We start from the raw sequence: 20,677 nt of genomic DNA on the forward strand, positions 1-20,677 counted from the left end.
TAAATGTGGGATCCTAAAGAATATGTAGTAATATGGTACCTAAATGTGGGATCCTAAAGAATATGTAGTAATATGGTACCTAAAGGTGGGATCCTAAAGAATATGTAGTAATATGGTACCTAAATGTGGGATCCTAAAGAATATGTAGTAATATGGTACCTAAATGTGGGATCCTAAAGAATATGTAGTAATATGGTACCTAAATGTGGGATCCTAAAGAATATGTAGTAATATGGTACCTAAAGGTGGGATCCTAAAGAATATGTAGTAATATGGTACCTAAATGTGGGATCCTAAAGAATATGTAGTAATATGGTACCTAAATGTGGGATTCTAAGTTAAGAATTTCCTTAAGTAGATACGTATGAAGGTATGTATGTATGTATGTGTGAATATAAGTGGTATGTATGAATGAATGTATGTATGTATGTATGTAGGTGTGTATGTAGGTAGTATGTGCATGTGTATATATATATCCAAGTGAGTATGTACGAAAGTGTGTGCACGTATGTAGGGTTGTGAGAAGGCATGTAATAGGTATGTATGTAGACATGTATGCGTGTATGTATGTAGGTATGCACGTATGTAGGAACGTACGTATGAATGTAGGTACGTAGATTTGTAAGTAGTTATGTGTGAACGGATGCACATATGTAAGTATGTATGAAAGTATATACGCATGTATTCAATGAAATTGAGTATTGACGATAATAATAGTGTGCCTTGTGAACGAAGTGTAACGCATGTACAATGAGAAAGTCTCACCACGGAATGTACGATCAGATGGAAAGCTGGGATGTAAAGAGTTAACGGAACAAAAAGTAAACGTGAATAAATCTTGTATGTTTATAATGCGTACTAATGTTATGAATTTAATGTGGTGAGCGCAGGTAGTACGAGTCACGCGGATCATCAAGGAACAGAGATCGAGGATCGAGTCACTAGTGAGATTGTACGGGAACGTTGATGTATATAATGTAGTAAACATAAGCTATGTTTTTACTTAGTAAATAAGTGATTGATGGATTTATGTGAAAGAGTTATGTTAAAGTTAATTTTTAAATAAGTTAAGGTGTTTATAATGAAAGAAAGTTTATGGCTTGAACTTCCGCTGCGACTTTTAGTCAAATACGTATTAGGGTCTTACAAGAATGTGATGTTAAAGAATGTTCATGAGTTGATTCATTATGAACCGGTCAAACCAACTAGAATGTGCTGTTTAAGAATGATCATATGTTGATCCGTCATGAACGGGTCAACGAATTAGAATGTTATATTAATGAATGGTTATGTACGTGACTCTTGCAAACGGGTTAATGAGTAGTAAACGTATAATGAATGCATATCATGTTTGTTGGAAGTTAGTAGGATGTAATTACATCTAATCTAATACTGGTTCTTGTTGTTGTGATATAGGTAAAGTCAACCTTTAATGGCATGCTACGCTCGAAAGAAACACACTCTAAACCGCTCTCAACATACTTCCGTACTTAACTTATGCAAACGGGTCAAAACATTTTGGTTGTTATGTAATGAAAGTTTAGTTGTTAAATTATCCGAGATTTGTGTTTCATAACTTTTGTAAACCTATACTATATAATAAAAGAAACCAACTTTAGGACACTTGTCATTATTCTAGACCATCCTTAATTTTAGATAATTATTATTTAATTTAAATTATTAAATATCAATTAAATTAATATAAATCTTATCAACCCAAAATTATTGGCATAAACTTAATTTCAAATTATAAAGTCTTAATTTATATTAAATTTTTAACCTCCGTTAGAAAAAAACTAATTATGCTACAAAGAACAAATTTTTTTTTAAAGTTTTGATAGTATAACTAAGTTTTTCGATATATGCATATCACCTCTCGCAAGAAAGATAATAAAGATTTTTTGGAGTGGTCTTTAATTCCATTTTACTTTTTTATTTCCTTTAATAAAATATAATCAAACCAAAAATTTAAAATAGTATTAACCTAATTCAAAAAATAATAAAAAAAATCCATTTTGATTTAGAAAGATTTTTTTAACAATAGATAAATCCGTGTAATACACAGGGTTTTTAAAGATAGAACATTTTTTTATTATTTGCTATATAAAACTAGATTTATTAAAGCCCGTATAATAGACGGAGTTTTTTTTAAATATAACTTATTATTTAGTATATAATTGCATTTCTTCAACATGTGAATACACATGGTTTTTTTTAATATAACTTTTTAGTGATTGGTACATAAATTTACATTTCTTCAACCTGCACAACAAACGAGGTTCTTAAAGGTATAATTTTAAAGATTTTTTGAACAATAGATAAACCCATGTAATATACAGGGTTTTTAAAGATATATCATTTTTTTTATTATTTGCTATATAAAATTAGATTTATTCAACTAGTATAATACACGGAGTTTTTTAAAATATAATTTTTTTTTATTATTTAGTATATAAAATTATATTCTTCCACCCGTGAATACACATGGTTTTTTAAAAATATAATTTTTTATTGTGTGGTATATAAAATTACATTTATTCAACCCGCACAATAAACGGGGCTTTTAAAGATATAATTTTTTTTTATTTTTTTAATATATAAAATTATATTTACTCAACACGTGTAATAAATGAGGTTTTTAAAAATATAATTTTTTTTATTGAGTATATAAAATTACATTTATTCAACCCATGTAATAAACGGGGTTCTAACCTAGTGTTGGATATTTCATACCTAGGCTAAATGGTTAATTTGTATGTAAAAGCAAGTTGTCTTAGTATTGTATAAAAGTATCAAATTTAGTCGTAATTTTTGTTGTTTAAACACTTGTTTTTGACCGCTTTAAAGGATGGGCGTTTCATAGGGTTTAGGTTCGCCATGAAAAACTATAGTTATTGAACTAAACTATCTATTTAATGTCTGTCTATTGTGGCAAGGATGCTTGTTATCCTTTTTCTCTATTCATCGTCACATCCTTTTCTTTAGCTTACAACATGTTCGTTCGTCATCAACACCATAGATTAAATATATCGTTGCATCGTTTTCATATGTTTGAAATTGAAACAAGTTCTATTCCAATGGCAGGTTTTGGATCTTTAACATTTCGTTAACGTTTTAGGCTTCGGAAGTCACGTATGACTAGCCAAACACCATTGATACTTAATATAAGTTTAAATACTTATATTTATCATAAAAATATCATTTTATAACCTGATCTAAATCATTTTTGCAAAAATCTTTTTAAAAGCCGATTTTTACCATTTTTAACGCATAGTCTGGTACCGAACTTTACTGTAATCATACCAAATCCTCACGACTTAGTATTTTAACATAATACATGTTACTTACTGAATAAAATGGTACTAATATTCATATTCGTGAAAATTTCATGTAAGTCACATAAATCATGAATTTTCACCAATTTTACCACAATTTATGTTTCATGTATAACATGCAAAGCTACTAAACCTATGACATAACTTTATACTATCAAAACACATTATTTAGTATCATTTTAGCGTGCTTATAATCTGATGTAATTCACTTTTCTCATATCATTTGATTTCATTACAAGTTCACCTTCATGGCAAGCTCTAAGGTTGCCAAGCTGTAAATAAAACGCAGAAGATGATCCCTGTTTATTTCTTTCTTACTCTCTGTTGGTATTACAGGTGTTGGTTATGTAAAACCATAAAGTGAAGGTCTTGTTGCAAATAAGATATTGGTTCAAATTATATTAGTTAAATTAATATAAATGGATTTGTCTTATTAACCGTAACCTGAATTTGTTAAAGTATCTATACATAGTTTTCACATATATTTATGAAGTTAGACAATTTGGTTTATCATGCAAACATAAGTTTCACAGATTTGTTTTTTAGTAAGGAAATTGTTATTTCTAATATACAGTTTAATACAAAGGATATGCTTATTAAAACTAAACAGAATTGCAAATTCGGTTGGATCGAATTAGGTTTTAAGTTTTTAGTTTGGTTTTGGACTTCTTGAATTAGGTTTTAAGTTTTTGGTTATGTTTTGGACTTCTTGAATTCATTTCAGTTTGGTTCTACTGAATAAACTTAACTGGATAAAACGTAACCGAAACCCAAACCAATGAACATGCCTGTTAATGTAATCAACCTTTCGACAGACCTTTGTTTACATGCAATTAGCTGGATGATTTATGCCAAAAAAATGGTGTGATTTGATGTTCTTTAAATCATAGATTTAGGATATGAGCCTAGAATTCCCTGTTCTATTCTGGCTGGTTGGTGTAAAATTTTTGTAACTTTTTTGAATTAGCTATGACATATAACGTGGCCACCTGGAATACAAATGTAGCCGTGAAAGATGTGTCGCATATAGTTTGTACCATTTATTAGCATATTTTCATGGTGTTTTTTCTCAAAGATTTTAGAGTTGGTAGCCAGATTAAGAAGAAAAAAAGGAATGTTAAAGTCATTAGAAGATCTTGACTACACTTTTAAAAGGTATTTAGTTGCAAATGGTTTAAATTTTCTTCAATTACTATAATTCTTTTTATCCTGAAATACGCACATTTGAAGGTTGTTTAAAGATCAAGGATGCACTCACTGGACAGTGGATATGAAGGGAGCTGAAATAATTTGTCCTCGAGATCGAATTGTCCGAGCAGAACCACGAGTTGGCTATAGAAAATTTGGAGTGCACGTTGGAACTAAAGTTTCCAACACGGGCCCTTGGAAATTTATTTATAGTATCTGTGTAGAATTTTACAAGTGGGGGGTCAATATAAGTCATGCCATAAAGGGTGTTCTTGGCTGGGGTATGCAAGTTTTCTTTTGGTTGGACGTATGGAATGGTTCGGTCCCTCTCACTTCTCGGTATCCTTCACTGTTTGCTCTAGATTTCAAAGAAAGATTGCAATAGCGGATTGTTTGGTCATGAATGGGGTTGCAGTAAACACCACTTGGCAACGGAAAAGGCCAGTTGCTACTAGGGTGGAATCTTCGGGGCTGGAAGATTTATCAACTTTTTGGATGCGGCTGGGATTGTGATATTCCCGGATAAGGATATGTAGGTTTTGGAGTTTGACGATATTGGGATTTTTTCTATTCAAAATCTCAAAATATGTTTGAAATCTCCCACCACTTTTCAGCCGGTACAAGTCTCTTGCTCGAATAGTTTGGCGCCTAAAAGGTGAGGATTATGGTGTGGCGGGCGTTGAAGGAGAGGCTGCCTACTCTGATGGGTCTAGCTTCTAGAAACATCAATGTTCCATCCGTCATGTGCACATTGTGTGGCGAAATTCCAGAATCTTGTAATCATATTTTTGTGGCATGTTAGTTTTCTAATTCGTTCTGGTCAGTCGTGCAAAGCTTCCCCTTTTTATGATTTTAATTTGACAGATTTAGGGGTTATGCATTGATATTTTAAAGGCTCAAAGAAGAAAAAAAACGCGTTTCAAGTCGTCATATTTACGAGTCTTTGGTGTATTTGGAGATCGCGAAATGATGTGATTTTTAATCATGACCCGATTTCCATGGCTTGAGTTGTTGAAGAAACCAAGGCGTATCGGTCAAAAGTAGATCGAAAGAGGCGGCTATCACTTGGGAGGCTTTTTTTATTTCTCTGGTTTGTTTTCTGTATGGTGCCTATAGCCTACAATGGCGGATTTTTCCGTGTATGTTTTGGTGGTAGTCTAACGCTTTGCTGGGCTTTTTCTTAATGAAATTTTGTTGGTCATCAAAAAAAAAAAAAAAAAAAAAAAAAACAAATACCTAAATATCTGGAGAACTTAATTGTATGCTAACTACCAACATTAATCTCTTAAACGGTTCAATTCCTCTTTGTGTTCTTTCAGGTTTCTAAAGCTTCAGTTTCTGTTTCAATTTCAATGACTTCTATTATATAAAAAGTTCAATGACTTCTACTATATAAAAAGTTAATGTTACATATATTGGCCATGTATGTTTTATATCATGTGTTCTTTTTTTTTTTTCATCATCATTCGAATACAAATACATGCATTTTCACAAGCTAATCATTAAACATGTTTAATGCCACGTCATTTAAATCAAATAATCATAAGTACAATTATACTTTTGTAAGTATTAATTCTAATTGGAATTTTGTATTTTTTAATCAATGTTTCATGTAGTTTTATTCAAAACTTCTAATTACATAACATATTATCTTAGCCCGTGTATCACACGGGTAACTAACCTAGCTAGTTAGTAGATAAAGCGTATACTTCAAACTATTATGAATTTTGATAAATTTACGTGTCCGAATAATAGATGAGAGTTAAAAAAATCGTTTGAAAGAAGACGCCCCGGTTTTAAAGTGCGCTTTAGGCGTTCAAGTTGAACCATCGGTAAGTCATAATCATCCTCGTTTTTAGATAAAGCCTGATCAACAAACTTTGTAGCCATTTTGGTCTTGTCCACCTTATGCTTTGTTTCTTCGCTTCTACAACAATGGAGCATGAGTAATACAGTTTATATTTGGGAAATAAATCACATGAAAAACCATGCACCATTAGCTAACTTTTCCATCCTTTTGATGATCGGCAATCTTTTCTTTATTGAATGGCAAAACTATAAGATCGATGATCGGCCATCTTATTCATTGTAAATTGCTATGTGATCAACAGTAAACGTGTGTTTGTCGCTAAGCAATATTACTTTCAACAATGAGATGATAAACATCCTAATCTCTTTTCTCTTTTTTCTTAAGAGTCAACTCAAAAAACACTTGTAACTCTAAATTAAAAGAGGTACGGCTGTAAATGAATCGAACGTTCAGTGAACAGTTAGTGAACTGTTTTGCGGGAAGTTCGTTTATGTCCGTTCGTTTAATAAACGAATGAACATGAACAAGAAATTTCGTTGATTAGTTAAATGAACAAACATGAACAGAGGTCTCGTTCGTTCGATTGTGTTCGTGAACGTTCGGTAAGGTGTTCGTGAACATTCGTTCATTTGCGTTTGTTTTTGTCATATGTTTGTGTTTTAATTGAATATTTTTGTACTTTCTAATCTTTTATCTATAATTTTTATATTATTAAACTTTTATTTATTTTATTACCCAAACAATTAAACTAGGAAACCATTTTTCACCTTGTTTATGCACCATTTCCTTTTCATTTCTCATTATTTACATCGGCGAATACGGTCGACCTCCGTTCCACAATATATGATTCAAGTTCCTAGTGCTACTCTCTGAGCCATCTACCTTTATTATTCGTCGCGTTCGCCAAATTTATTTGTGTTCGTGAACCGTTCACGAACACGCTCATTTTCTTAATGAATGAACATGAACATAAAATCTCGTTCGGTAAGTGTTCATGAACCGTTCGTGAACACATTTATTTCCTTAAAGAACGGACACAAACAAGGTCTTGTTCGTGTTCTTTCGGTTCGTTTACAGCCCTGAAAAGAGGCAAGCAACAAACATCCCAGGTATTCCATGATCTATGTGCAACAAAAATTGGCGTCCTTATGAAAGCACAGGCGTCCAATGTTTTTTATTAGCTGTATTGAATTTGTGGGTGTCTATGTAATTATTAACCAGTTAATTAGTTAGAGATAATTGAAGTGGTCATGTAGCTTATGTTGAAATAAAGTAAAGCATCCACGAAGACGAATGTGGAATTGAAAGCAAGGAAACAAGTGTGTGGCAACTTGCAAAGAGCATGAACCATAAATCCCAACACATCACATGTACCTTGTCGTGTTAATTAATGTCACTTGCACGTACACAATTATTATGCATTAAATGATACATTTGTATTGCACATGTAAGAGACTTTGCTATGCATACAGGTAGCATGAAGGTCGGCCATTGTCATTGTCATATATTGTCCACTAGTAGCATGAAGTGCTCGTGGTTCATACATTAAAAAAAAGAGAATATAGGGTTACGTTAGTGATGAGTATGGATCTTATTTTAAATTTCGACACATTTCTAATATTGTAAGCATATTTAAGGTTTATAAATCTCATGTAATCAACCCATAAACTTTCACTTTTTTATAAACCTATTACTATCTATATATATATATAAACATGATAAATAAGGGCTTATGTGTCATGTTATGAAGGCTTGGAAAATGAGGTGGCATCACCTCATGCATTCTTGAAATTGGTTTTGGCTCCAAAAATTCGGGTATTTTTTTTCCTTTAAACGGGCAGACACGGGATCCGAATTGGGACAACCGTACCCGATTTCTTGACCCGGGTATATATACAGTCTAATTAACCTAATTCTCTCAAATCTTCATTCACAGCTTCTCCTTCACGCTTTCTCATTTGACAACCCTAATTCTAGAACCTGCCGCTGCAATTCTTCTTGCCTTTAACCTCACGCTGTAACGGTGGAACATTAAGAACCTGCAAAAGCTTCATATCTTTGGATCCCAAAACCATCGATTTGTCTCAACCAAGTTTTTTTCATGTTTGCTAGATGTTTTTCAAATCACAGGTAAGATTTGTTCTTGATTAGGACTTTTTTAGTTTAATACTAATCGTTCAATTATTTTGACTGGGCGTTTGATGTATATATGTTTCAGATTCCGCTTGTGAACTCATTGTTCTTTTATAGTTTGGAAAGTTTTTCGATTTGTGCGAACTAGGGTTTAATTTTGTTTAATTTGATACGGTTTTATTCGATTAGGTTTGATTTCGTCTTTTGTGACAAACAATTCGATTCGAATGCTCGGTTTTGTTTGATTAGGTCTGATTCGATTTCATCTTTGTCACACTACAATTAAACATTTTTTTTTATCAATGTAGGTTTTTTATTGCTGGTGTTGTTTGTTGATTTCAATGCATAAGAAGAATGAAGATGTGTTGTGGTGATTGGCTGTTGAGCTGGAAGAGGACATCTGGCGCTTGGCTATTTCTCCGGCAACTTCAACTAAAGACGAATAGTTTAGCGCTGACGACTCTGACATCACATATATTGCGGAAATACTTCGAGCATCAAAATATTTACTTTCTCGAAAACCAACAAAATGTTCAAAAGTCATTAGAAAAAGATACATGAAGATGTTCAAAGCTCCGAAGGAAGCTTGTGATTGACGCCATTTATGAAATCATCGACAGAAACAGAGAACGACCGCTGTGGAAGTTAACGGAATCAAGCGATTCCGTGAAGGAGAACTGTTGTGAATTTCAAAAGATTCGCAAAACGGAAACTACTATAAATTTCTTCGGAGTCTGATGTAAATGACATCGTTGTGAACGGATGATACGTGACAACTAAAGATGATGTTTTTGTGCAGCTGATTCTTGACAGTCTCACAGGTATATGGTTTAATACCGCCATGGATATCAATAACTATCTTTAGCGTACCGAATATGTTTCTCAAGATAGTAATCTCTTTATTCTCATAGGATTTTGTTCGTTATGTACTCTTGAGCCCCTTAGTGATAATCGTTTCATGGTCAATCAGTAGCCGTTTGGTTGCTATTTACAACCATTATATTGAAGCAGTGTAGTGTTTATAACAATCTAGGTTTTGATTGTTTTGATGTTATACGTACATGTTATCATGTTTGAGATTATATTATTTAATTTTTTTCATTTTAGTTCTGTCTTAAATTGTACAACTTTAAAGAGTTTATTTGTGTGTACAGGGCCTCCAATCTTATGTGAGAAACAGGTTGTTCCTATTTAGTGATCAAATACCTTTGTTCAACAAAATTAATCACAAGGTAACTTCTTATCCTTTAGTTCTCTTTATTGCTGATTAATTTTATTAAATCTAGGTTCACTGCTAATATATAATTATATTATAATTAATTCAAGTAGGGAGAACTGGAAGAGGGTATTAGTAGAGGCTAACTAATTATATAAAAGAATATTATATCATATGTTGTTTGCCATTGTACAAAACAAAGGTGAGGGTTAAACACTTTAATCGCTGGGCAAATAGTTTGTTTCAAAATCGACTAGGAAAACAATTTAGTATAGGGTAGTTTTATTGTTGGTTTTTATAAGTACGGTCAATGTCTTTTCGTGGTCCTTTAGATGCCACACTTGTCATAATTTGTTTTAGCCACCATGCAAGTTTGATCCACGTTTTTGGTTATTTATAACACACAAGAGAACGAACTTGAATAGAAAACTACTCACTAACCATTTAAACCACCAGATCAAGATCAATCTGGTGCAAACTAAAGGTCGTGGATTATTTATAAAGTTTTATGTCAATTTCTTTTTTAAAGTTATAGTTATTGCATAAAATACACACTCAAATTAATGTATGACATAAATTATATGTAAAAAAGTAAAATATTTAATAAATGGTTTAAACGGGTCAACCCGCCAACCCGACCCATTTAGCTAAACGAATTTGTGGGTTCAATGTGAAATTGACCCGAACCCAATTAGACTAAACTCAAACCCGCAAATTTCGGGTTAGGTTCGTGTCATGTTTTCGGATCATGCTAGAAATTCACATCCCTATGTTAGATATTGGTACTGAAAGAGCTACTAGAATTGTTTGGAATATGTCTGGTGGTACAATTTTGACATTATTTGAGGTCTCTCTGGTTTCTTTTTTAAAAAAATATTTTTATTTATTGTTTTGACCCTACATTTCAATGCTTACCTTTTCATCATTTCAATTTTTATGTACCATTTAATTATTGATATCTTTAAAAGGGTCCATATCATGAATTAATTTTTTGACTTTTTGAAGTCAAAGTAGAAAAAACAAACATGAAGTTCAATTGAAGCTTTTGATCAACATACTATATAACAGTCTGATTTTTCTGTTCAAACCAAATACTTACTGGTAATTTTTTGTTTATAGGACAAATGATATCTTCAGTGGAGTAAAAACTCTTGCATGTACTGCTATGTGTGGAGTTATCTGTTCACTTTTTGATGGACAACCTTTTTTATCTTAGGTGTTGATGAACCCACTATTATAATAATGTACAATTACTTATATATTTTTGCCAAAGAAAGACCAAAGGTTATTATTTTTATTAAGAAAACAAATACCTCTGTTAAGAGAAATTTTACTCAGCTTCGAGTCAACGGACCCGTTCAATCCATGCTTAAAGTTGTGAATTGTTGGGAAATACTTTTGTGGGAATTAATATTAATTTAATCAGCCGATCGTTTCGGTCCATATTTATAATTGTGAAATGTTAGTATTCTCTATATAGTGTCAGGGAAGTTTATTTTAAACGCATCATACTATGTAACCCCTATTTTCATACAATTATATTGTGATATCAGGGAGTGTGTTAAGTGGTGGAGGGAGTGTTCCATCCATACAAGCAACCCATGAGGCATGCGTCAACATGGTTAACGATTTTCGAAAGGGTTTTGCAAGTCCAGAATACTTTGTTATAGGAATACAGAATGAATCATATGACATTCGACACATTCTTTTAGCTGAGTTTTACTTTCTTAGTTATTTGAGCCACTAGATATATAATATACAAATTTGAATCGACCCATTAAAGTAAGTAACTGGCGATAGATTGTTTTTATGATAAAAATTTTAATGCCAGTTTTCATGTTTTTTAATATAGGCTAACATTAGTTTTATAAAAATGTGGTTGGTTACCAGAACGAGTATGCTAAATGTAATACTACCCAGTTCCTGATAGCTTAGCCACTGCATTACTTTTTGCGACATCAAACTCAAATCATAGACTAACTTTGGATCTCTTGCCTCTTGGATCAGGTGGACGTTCTCAGTTGAAGATTTTTGAATAGCTACATTTTTTTGGAGGTTGAAAGGGTGTCAATAATTAACTATAATTTGTATCACCACAAAGTCGGCCCCTCACTACCCTTTTCAAGGTAAACACTATTTTGATTAGTATTAGGCATTATACGCGCCATGTGCGTTATATCGAACAATATATGTTTTACTGGCTCTTGTGATTTCTCTCTTGATATGCTAGGCATTTTGAAATAAATTTCGACATTTGGGTTTGCTTGCCTTTTGTTTCTCATGTAAGTCAAGTAATCGTTCAAATCTGTCCATTTTTTTTATTAGAAATCCTTAGAAGTCTATCTGCCACACACTGAACATGTAAGTCGCTTTGCTAACATTACCAGATTATTCTTGATATTAGGATGTATATACGTTGTTTGATTACCTACAAATTAGGGGTGGCAAGATGAGTGGGTTGAGTAACGGGTCATATTTTGTTGTTGTATTATGGAAATGTGTATAGCTTTGAGGTGATACTGCTTGAACTCTTGACAGGGAATTAGTGAAGGATTTTAATTGCTAAGTGAGTGTCGAGTGTTATTTTTCGGCGAGTGAGGTTTTGGCGAAGCATGATGAGAAGTATATGCCGGCGGAAGCGGCGAATGCGATTGAGAAGAATAAGAAGAAGCTTGCGGAAGAAGCGGGTGGGCGGATTGATGGACGGGAGGATGCTGCTGTTGTTCCGACCGCGTAAATTTTTAACGTGTTTTCGGGTATGTGTTACTAACCGACTGCCCGCTTCTATTTTTGAAAGGAAGTTTTTATATATATGAATGGGATTATACTATGATTGAAGTTGACTAATTATAAGGACGATAAATTGTTAGTCGGGAATGAAGAGAGGGTGCGCGATTACACCGAGGCTTTTTGGATTGATTGTTGTTGTAGGTTTCATGGTTTTTACTGTTCTGATTCTATTGGGCATATTGTTCAGATTGTATTTTGTATGGGTATATGTCTTCGATTGGATTTTGATGATTTGATCAAGCTGTTGAATAAGAAACATTCTTGAAAATGTCTGATTACTATCCTGTGTTTGTCTTTTAAAGTCTGATGATAAGTTGCATTTTAAATGGAAAAGTAAACTTTTTTTACAAATGTTTTGATTGTTTTGCTTTATTTGTTATATAAGCTTATGAGTAGTTGAAACTATGAAACACTTGCATTTGGAGAACTTAGCTGGATGATGATTGATGATCCATAGCTCTATGATATATTGTTGGTATTAGAAAATTAGCTTTTTGTAATGGATTGGTATGTGTTCATGAATCTACGATCTGCTACAAATTTGTAGGGTTGACTGATGGTTTTAGGATTCGAGTTTTGGGAATGTAGATGTCATTTTGCAGGCACCCTGCTATTTTATCCTGGTACTCTGTGAGGTACTGTGTGCATCTATATAAGGTTTACATTTTACAATTTTGGATTGAGGTGCATTATGGTTGCATCAGACCTCTGGGCGCTTTAAATTTTATCTGCAGTAGAAGTTTAGGTATAATATTAAGAGTAAGTTACTGTTACACCAATCATTCAGGTGGTATGTCAAAATTTTAGCATTCATATTAATGTCGAGAGCTAAAATTTTGACATACCACATGGACGACTGACACAGTTTACTCCAATATTTAAGATTGGTGGACCTGAGCATATTGTGGAAGGTGTTTTGTGAGTTTGTACGCATATGTAAACCCTTATATGAAAACAAGTTTTTTTGGAAGTCATAAGCTTATACCTATTTGAAATGCTTAATAGACTTGCTACCAAATATATAAAGCCAACATCGTGAACTTTACTATTTGCCTGCTATGGAAGTCTTCCACAATTCATCCTCTATATTTGGTTAGACATCAATAATATTAACTTTTAATTGCTTTTATTACCAAAGTGAGCCAGTTGGGTAATGGGTCGAAATGAGTTGGGGTCAAAACAGGTAGTTCTAAATGATGAAATTTCAGTTACCGACTTAACGGGCATATTTTTGCAAGCCAAGCTAGAGACCGTGAAAAAGGTTGGCTCTAAATGATGAAATTTCAGTTACCGACTTACCGGGCAATCAAAGTTTGTTTCACTAGAAGCTGATTCACTCGACACACCAACTCCAAATTAATAAATGAATAAACTTTATGTTATAGTTTCACTATTATCTGGTTTGTGTATCTGTTTTTTTGTGAATCTTATTCGCAGGATGAGATTGTGAGTGCTTCAGGATGAGTTTGGTATCGCTGTGGAATATGAGAGTGCCCAGAGCATATAAAATCGATCAAGATGCAGCCAATCTTTTTGAGACAATCTTATAAAATTATGATTATAACCATGTTGCCGAATATGAGGATACAAAAAAGTAAGATCTAAGTTCTATTGGCAAATATTCTTGCTGTAACATAATATTGTCAAGGTTGTTCTTTTTACCTCCATTTTTTCTTATTTTTTTGGTTAAATTATGAAGTCAATGCAAATGCAAATGTGGTTGTAAGAATTATCGACTTATTAACTCTTTTTATTCTACTATTTGAATTTTGTATGTACAATTGGTATATTAAATTGGCATATTAGTTGTATTATCAACGTTATTAACCGCCTTGAATATTGTTTCATGTCAATAATGAAAGAAATGGAAATGATATGTGCTGAGAGTAATACTTTTGGGACAAATTGTGTAGGATATATGCATGTAATTGTTTGGTATGAGTTGAATCGTAATACTTGGATTTTTACAGTTTATAGTCGCATCTAGGAAATTTTGTTTCCGAGTGGTAAAATCAATTGTCAATAACACAACTCGAACATAGGCGCCTAAATTGTAAACCCCTTTCCCGAAACGCGACAGGGTAAAAATAATATTCGTTTTATTAACGGACCGTTTTGGTACTATATAAACTCTATATTGATTCAATTATCTTGTGATCTAAGGGAGTGTCTTAGGTGGTGGAGGTAGTGTTCCATCCATACAAGCAACCCTTGAGGCATGGGTCAACATGGTTAACGATTTCGAAAAGGGTTCTTTACCAACACGTTTAGGGATATTTTTAATCTACGGGATTCATGTTGTTCATGGTCATAATAATGCTTAAAAGGCTACAGTCTTTCCTCAAAATGTTGGTCTAATAAAAATAAACAACCCGGGAAGCATTCCCGGGTGATAACCTAGTTCATAGATAAACATTTTAAAGGTTTATAAATTATAAATAGATAAAACTCTAGACCAAAACACTCAGCTTGTGTTGAAAGGGATTGATTGGGTGTTTGATGGGTTCGAAATCTATCAGTTAGGTTGTAAAGATTATTGTGCTAAGATTTAACAACACTAAAACGAATGGAAGCTGGGGCCGTTGATTCTGCATAGAGTCGATATCAATTCAAAGCCATTGAAATGAGTCGATGTGGTCAATCTTTTTGGGGTTTACGTTTTAGGTTTAGTTGTGGCTTTACATTTTATGTTTAGTTTTAGGTTTTTTTGAGGGTGGAGGTGGAGGGTTTAGGTTTTTTTTCGGAGTTAATTACACCGTTAGTATCTGTGGTTTATGGAAAATAACACCCTCGGGTACTAATAGTTCAAAGTAACAATCTAAGGTTTTAACTTTTGATTTTGTAACATAATAGGGCCTTAAGGCTAACGGCCGTTAAAAACTAACTGAGAACTTAGTACCCAACCTTGAACTTTGGAGAAGCTACAGGGACTAACCACAAAATTAACTCTAGTAATATATAAAACACAATTTTTCTTTTTCTCTTATTATTTAATTAAACCTTTTCAATTATTTAAGTAAACCATTTTTAAATAATTATACGTAAAGCTAATTTGAAGCCACTTCCGTAATTAGCTTACAAGTTAAATTAACAGGTATATTTCACAAAATGATAACCAAGTTTTAGGAGTGTTTCAATTAGGTCACTCATAAAAAAAAAATTGTTTCGAATTAACTCATTAAAGTTTATTTTATTTGCTAATCTCCTATAATTAACCTTAACCTGAATGAGGAGGTAAACTATCTTAGGTGACATTTATTTTTTTATCTATATTAAATATGTTGACATAATTTATTTAATAAAAAAGAAAAATAAAGTTAATCAAATAAAAAATAGATACACACTATGATCATTCAGTACTGTCGCACCACCACCTAAGTGTTCTATATAACAAATAAATACATACCGAGAATTCAAGATGAACAACTTGTACGAGGTCCAACAAGACCTAAGTGTCTAATGAAATTAGCACCCTTGTAGGTTACACACGTACATGGACGCTCGCATATATTAGTACTACTATACGGAACGCAAAAATTGTAAGTTAATGCCCCTCCTTTCAAACTTTTCAATGTTTTATTGTTAAATAATCGAGGGGAAATACATGTTACAATAATGGTATGTTAGCTATGGAATGAAATTACTTTAGATCATTTGCACATAAGTAGAAAATTGAACAAGAGTAACCATTAATCGGAATGACCATGGTGCAAAAGGCGCAGATCTATTGAGTTTCATGTGAGCTTCACTCCTGGTTTGTTAACCTTTTAAGGGTGCTTTTGTGGTCCTAGATCGGAAGAGTCCGAATTTATTGTCTGGGTTTGGTTGCTTACTTATGTGGCACACATATTAATGTATTTGCAAAACATTAATGATCCTTGAGTTTCATAGACGCTTTCACATACTGGTTTTCAATACAAGGTTTTCAAATGTTTTTGAGATTCATTTGATACAAAGTAAACAATCACATGAATTCACCAACTTTATGTTGACTTTTCAAACTCACATGTATTTCAGGCAACTAGTGGATCCTTGCACTTCATGAAACAAGAACAAGCATGCCAAGAAAGCGATGTCATCCTTATGGAGGATTTGGTTCACATCTCCCGCGCTTGTGCGAAAGATGGAATGCAAAAACCTCGATCTGTTAAAACTATAATTTTTGGTACAAGTCGTTTGAAATAGTATAACGTGTAATGTCGTTGAAGACAAACTTGTGACTTGTAAACTTTGCATATCTTGGAATGGATGAACATCGTGCATATTTTATTCATATAGTTTGTTTACTTACATCGTATGCAATGAAAACCAATCAAGTTCACACTGCGCGCTTCCGCTACGACCGGGTGTGACAGTTGTAAGGTGATTGGAGGTGGGAAAATGACCAAACCTGTCACGGCCCTCGGCCCCGGTTTGACCCGGTTTAAGAGCCGCGAGACAGGAATCCCGTGGTATCTAATTTAAGTGACAGCGGAAGTCTTTACTACAGGATCTTTTAATACTAAAAATGCCCGTTTAATATATTACATAAAGTTTTAGGGATAAAATTCCATAATTTACAATAAGATGATTTCACAGGGAAATCTTTATTTCTCAAAACATGTTTCTTTATTTATTCACATTGAGCCACTTTTCTGAGCTTGTAGTGCTTCACGGCACTTTTCTTGGATCACAACAGATCACCTGAAACATGTTTGAAAAAGTTTTTGTCAGCGGGGAAATACTGAGTGAATCATTCATTTTACTGAAAACAATACGGTGGTTATAATTTACAGTATTAAGAGCGATTACAATGTTTCTGATATCAAACCAACTACCCACAGTACTTGTCACTCGACCCATTGGCCCTCCTGTTGTCCAATGGTGTCTGTGACTATGGTCATATCACCCATTGGCTAACTCGTTGTCCAATGGTGAAGATTATCAAGTAATGTATACAAAACCCCACATACCGGCTGTAACTTGGTGATTACAAAGACTTAATCCCTGTAATTATAACTTTGAAAATAACTTGGAGTTTTGTAAAACAGTTGATAAAAAGAGAATAACTCACATTCCAGATTTAACGAGCAGAGTATAAGCCTACTGATTTAGCTTTTGATTTAACCTAATTTAAATAACAATGCACACAAACGGGTTAGTAAGTAATACAGCAGTTACGATAATTCACGAGATTAAACCCTCACAACGATTAGTACGGTGCAATACTTAACAATTCAACTGATTCACAACGAATGACAGAGTATAGTCCGAATTCGAACAACACTCAAACATTCAAGTCGAAATCACGATGAATAACAAAGTATAAACTCAATTTGAGCAGCACTCAAACAATCGTTGGATAGTTATAATCGATCGGACGTTGAATCGTAATAGCGATCGAGTTATTACCCTGATTGCGGCAGCACTTCGTGAATTGTGTGTGTTACTTGTATTGTTTCTGCTATAACTCGTCCTACGTAAAGCAAATTTACGTCGTTTCAAAGACAGAATGCAAGTCCCAAGGTCGGCTATTTATACAAATTTTTGGGACATGCTTACGGACCGTAAGCCATATCCCTTACGGTCCGTAAGGGAAGCAGTCTATTTATAGGCTAGCTGGGTTCGGGACTAGCCTTGCTGACTTGGCAGCTTTATGAAATTCTACTGTGACAACGAATTATGTTGATAATTGTTAGCTAGGTTTTACCCCCCTTGAGTTTTAGGGGCCCTGTGTAACACCCCGTGTTTTCGAATGTCAAAGTCAAAGTCAAAGTCCAAGTCAACTTTGACTTTCTTTGACTGTAGATAGTCGATTTCGTGTTTTAGTTGTATTATGTGGAGTAAGTGTTGTAATCAGCAAGAATCGAAGTAATCGAACGTGTTTTAATGCGAACCGATCTACGACTGTGAATGATAGGAAGTAACAATGCGATAAAGTTAATCTAATCAGAAATCAAACCGATCTAACAATCAAACGAACTCGAGACTCGAATTATGCGAATTATGGTATTGTTATACGTGTGTGTGTGCCTTATGTGTTAATTGTGCGTGTTTACTTTATGTTGGCTGTGGTATTCAAGCAATCAAATCGAAAATCGAATCGAAACTCGAAAGGCAATCAAACTCAATCGAAACCGGCATCGAAACATGAAATATAGATGCTTGTATGTAGATATAGTCCCAACTACTGAAGGTAATTTGACTAGGAACCATATCGTATTCGTATCATCGTCCATCAAAATCGAAACGTCGAAAATCGTCGCAAAATACTCAAAGTGCGTGGCGGATCGAACTGGAAGCATCCTGATCGAACAGGCCAGCCGATCGGCTAGCACCTTGCCAGCCGATCGAGCAGCCCACTTGATCGAATCTCCCAGCCGATCGGCTGACACTTTCCTCTTTTGGAAGCCTATAAATAGGGCTGTCATTGTCATACTTTCCACTTTTGGAAAGCTCTGACCGAACCAGCTATCTTCTCCACTTTTTCTCAGATTTCTCTCAACTCCGGTAAGTTTTCACTCTAAATCTTGCATGTTTTTGATCATTGCTAGATTCTACACCTTTCTATCTTTCAAAACTTGAATTCTAACCGTGAAATCACCAAGACCTAAGTGTTCTTGGGTGATGTCATCATGGTGTTCTTGATGAACTTCAAACTTTGACATCATCCAACCATGAATAGCTTAGATCTAACCGATTTCCACACAAACAAGTTAAGATCTTTCATAGATCTAAACATTTTTAAGTTGTGAAAGATTGAAAGAAGGAATCTCAACTTTCTTTCAATTCTTTTACACTCAATGCCTTCAAACCGGTAGAAACGGAGCTTGAACCGGCTAACCAACCATTCAGATGGTTTAGAAGGTTCAAGATTCGGGTCTATAAACAAGGTTCACCGATAACGGTTAAACTCTAAACCGACATTCCAAACCGTTCAACCGGCCGGACTTGGGTGATTCCTGTTCGAGCCAAGGGAACAGGTGGGAACGAAAGTTATCATAGTTCAACACGTTGTCAAGATACCTTGAAAGAATAACAAATAAACAAACAATCAGGTGTTAGACGAAAGGCCGACCAGGTCAGAAATGCTGGCCGAACGGCTAGGCTGTCAAACAGCCCAGCCGATCGGATACGCCAGCCGATCGACCGGGCCAGCCGATCGGCTAGCACATGGCCCCACACTCCCGAACTTTTGAAGAATAGTATTGAAGAAGTAATGTTCAATCGAATGGGCCACTCAATGGGTAAACATTACTGTACGGATCATGAGATACTATGCTTCAACACTTAATCGTTTTCACAACTTGTTCGTAGTAGAGAATGTCAGCCGATCGAACAGACTGTCCGATCGAGTGACATTCAGTTGGGGACTAACATGAGGCTCCTAGCCGATCGAGTGAGCTAGCCGATCGAACGAACCGTTCGTTCGATCGAACGACTCGAAAGGGTAGGAACACTTCAGTGTTCTCAAATACTGCAACAAAAACTTCCAAAGTTCAAATCCCCTAACACAAACCCACCAGAGGAAGAAACAATCCACTCGAATAGTTCAGCCGATCGAGCCAGCCGGCCGATCGAACAGGACTGTCCAATCGGATATACCAGCCGATCGAACGGGCCGTTCGATCGAACCTGCCGTTTGATCGACCAGCCCATTCGATCCATCCATACTTGTTTACCTTTCTGTGTTACTTATCGTTATGCTATCGAACTATTCAGGCTAATCCTACTCTTAGCGCTCCCTTCAATCCACAATCAATCACTATGAGTATACTCGAACCCCTTTTTGCTTTAGCACTTTTGGGTGTTACATACGTTACCTATCAAATCACAAACAAACACACTATACAAACTATTTGAACGCTAACCGATTGCATGTATTACGTGATTAAATGTATGCTTGTTATTATGTTTACACGTGGAAAGCTGTCTACCTGCCTTAGCAACGTAGTACTATAGTTTGGACTCAGCACCCGTTCACACGGGGGTTGTTAAGGACAATCTACTTGCATGATCTACGGTGGTGATCATGTATTGCGAACTGTCTCGGACAATCAACCCGCAATCACTGGTATTGATAGGTCCATGTCGATAATTTACATGCATCATTGCTATCTGTGTACGTGCTGGTTATGCGTAAACTATTCGAACTCTATATGCTATTATCAAACTTGTATGCTCACCTTTACATTTTATGTATTGACTTTATTTTAACGTATGTGA

The 20,677-nt window shown here is 34.4% G+C and overlaps 1 long non-coding RNA gene across 7 annotated transcripts; it reads left to right on the forward strand.

The window, feature by feature from the left end:
• Window positions 1-8,259: 8,259 nt before the first annotated feature.
• LOC110866014 lies at window positions 8,260-14,233 on the forward strand. Of its 7 annotated transcripts, none has more exons than XR_004860953.1 (6): window positions 8,260-8,463; window positions 8,775-9,287; window positions 9,621-9,698; window positions 11,690-11,808; window positions 11,913-12,438; window positions 13,020-14,233. It is a non-coding gene; the product is annotated as an uncharacterized LOC110866014 (long non-coding RNA). The 7 variants fall into 7 exon arrangements; XR_004860949.1 differs by having other exon boundaries at window positions 11,913-12,043; window positions 12,221-14,233; XR_002551160.2 differs by having other exon boundaries at window positions 11,913-11,964; window positions 12,221-14,233.
• The last annotated feature ends 6,444 nt before the right edge of the window (window positions 14,234-20,677 follow it).

The sequence above is a fragment of the Helianthus annuus genome, chromosome 6 (assembly GCF_002127325.2).
Source record: "Helianthus annuus cultivar XRQ/B chromosome 6, HanXRQr2.0-SUNRISE, whole genome shotgun sequence".
Lineage (NCBI taxonomy): Eukaryota > Viridiplantae > Streptophyta > Magnoliopsida > Asterales > Asteraceae > Helianthus > Helianthus annuus.